This window comes from Anopheles arabiensis, chromosome X (assembly GCF_016920715.1).
Source record: "Anopheles arabiensis isolate DONGOLA chromosome X, AaraD3, whole genome shotgun sequence".
Classification (NCBI taxonomy): Eukaryota; Metazoa; Arthropoda; class Insecta; order Diptera; family Culicidae; genus Anopheles; species Anopheles arabiensis.
In genome coordinates, this window is record NC_053519.1 from 20,208,130 (window position 1) to 20,210,666 (window position 2,537).

The window sequence follows — 2,537 nt, forward strand, 5'->3', positions numbered from 1 at the left end:
ATGCAACTTCATCGCCGCAATGTTTGTTAACGGCATTTTTAGGCGCCACATCAGCTCATGAGCATTGTCCACACGCGAGAAAGAGATAGCGCTATGAATGGAAAAAGCACGGACGACGGCTGACAGCGATTGGCCGTCTGACGCACCAACACATCCAAACCTTCGACAGCGCGCTCAGGCGAGGGGTATGAGGCGGAGCCAGGGGCGGGTAGCTCGACGAGCAGCTCGACAAATTTGCCGTTGGAGAGAAAAGGAAGGCATGATAAAATTCTCAGAACGCCATAACGCCTTCCGTTGCTTTGCACAGCGGGCGGGGATCGGGCCAAAATCTGCGCTGGCTAGCGCAGATTTTGGTACATTTCCTGCACAGGAAACTGCTCGAATTTGCGCAGCGGGAAGCAGCATTTTCACTACAGTTTTGTCATCAAGGCGACCGACCAGTGTACATTATTTGAATAAAATATATTTTAAATTGTTCTGCAAAAAAAGTTAATTACTTTGATATTAATCGATTTCTACGAGATTTAATTTTTAAATAACAAGCAAAAAACAGGTTTAATATTTTTTATTGTTGCACTATGATTTATGAAAAATAGTCTGAAAGATGGAAGTTCATAAACATCCCAAAAGCTTTCAATTGGAGTAACATTTCCTATGATTAGAAAATATAAAATATTAAAAATATTTATAAATAAATTGAATGTATGAAATAAAATTATTACCTTTTCAATCTATGTTTCCGGCCATTTTGAATAAACATTACTTTAGGTGCGAGGGCTCTTCTTTTAAAGTTAGGTTAATGAAGTTAATAAATACTTGTATGTATTTCATTATCCTGCTTTATCAATAGCTGAAAAATAAATAAATAATCATTTTTTTATAATTGGTTAATCTCTCTCTTATTGGTCTCTCTTATGTATACGATTTTTATTAATTATAATACTTGAAGTTGTTACAACTCTGATTGCTGTTAAAAATGATGGCTTAATAGTAATATAATAATTTATTTATACTCATGAATTATCAATGAGTTTTATCTTTACTAGCGATGGCTGTTATTTTTTATGTAATTTAAAAAATTGTTGCTTTTCTAATTATTATGTAAAAATAAGCAATATTAAGACAAGATAATCTATTAATTTGCTCATCCACGGCGGTTAAAAAAGGCGTCCAAAATGCTGCTTGGGGTTGTGATAAACAGGCGTTACGCGTAACGCTAGCGTAACGTAGAGGGCTGAGCCTTACTTACTGCTCGCCCATTTAGAGAGCGCACCGTGTATTTTGTATGGAAGCGGGAGAGCACCGTGGTACAGTATCGGACAGGGCCTTTTTTTTCATTGCACACATAAAAACACACTCAAACATACACACACACACACACACACACACACACACATACACACAAACCAAACCACACATAAACCTGTACCATCGGGTGCATGGTGCGTTGAAAAAACCAATGCCCTATCTTATTGTCCGATACTGTACCCGTTCCCTCCCCCTTTTTTAAGCCTAGGAAATCTTCCATCGGTTTAACTCTAGGTTTTTACGCACACCTTGATAAAAATTATTCCCGTTCTTTGCCCGTATGGTGGGGTGTTCTATTTACCTGCCTTACAAGCCGAGCAGTTCATTTAGAGGTAGCGGTATCGCTGAACTTAGCGTCATAGAGCTATAGAGGCACTAACTTCGTTGGTGCTGCGAGGGAACTGCACGAAAATATACAGAGGATCGACCACAACGCGCTTATGACAGCCTTTTGCGGACCGAAAATGAAGTGGACGATCTACCCCTCTGGCGCTCCACACTTTGGCGGTTGCTGGGAGCACTTAGTCCGCTCGATGAAGACGGTGCTAAACCAGTTCGTTTTCCCTAGACGACCGACGGATGAAATCCTGATGTCAACCTTCGCCGAGATCGAGTTTATCTTGTCACCTACGTACCCCTGAAAGACGAGACGACGGAGACGATAACACCACACCTTCTGCTGCAAGGGAGCCAGGATGGAAGTAAGCTCCGGCCACACTTTGCGACAGTCCTGCGGCGATGAAATCGACCTGAAAGATGGCACAATACGCAGCAGATTTATTCTCGAAAAGGTGGTAAACAGAATATTTACTAACACTTACCTGGCAAACCAAGTGGTTTCAACTTGTACAGCCGCTTTAAGTAGGAGATTTAGTGATCATCACAGGCAATAACTTCTCCAACTTCTCCAAAATCTGCAGAACGAAGGCAGTAAAAATATATTGAATATATTAAATAGTATGATAGAAGGCAATAGCGTCCCAGCGGAGTAGAAGGAGGTGAAAGTAGTCACCATCCTGAAACCGGGTAAACCGGCATCAAACCATGAGTCGTACAGACCAATCTCACTACTATCAAGTCTAGGAAAGCTCTTAGAACAAATGATTCTTCTGCGTTTTGAGAAATGGTTAGAATCAAATGGCCTCCTCTCAAGCACTCACTTTGGTTTTCGCAAAAGCAAGAGTACGAAAGATTGCTTAGCGCTGCTAACTACTGAAATCGTATTAGCA

At 40.8% G+C, this 2,537-nt stretch overlaps 1 long non-coding RNA gene across 3 annotated transcripts; it reads right to left on the reverse strand.

Annotated features, from left to right (window-relative positions):
- Positions 1-572: 572 nt before the first annotated feature.
- Positions 573-2,282, reverse strand: LOC120906159. 3 transcript variants are annotated; one of them, XR_005740046.1, is made up of 4 exons: positions 2,130-2,282; positions 1,610-2,057; positions 723-850; positions 573-652 (listed from the first exon to the last, which is right to left on the reverse strand). It is a non-coding gene; the product is annotated as an uncharacterized LOC120906159 (long non-coding RNA). The 3 variants fall into 3 exon arrangements; XR_005740047.1 differs by having other exon boundaries at positions 1,610-1,872; positions 1,944-2,282; XR_005740045.1 differs by having other exon boundaries at positions 1,610-2,282.
- Between the last annotated feature and the right edge of the window lie 255 nt (positions 2,283-2,537).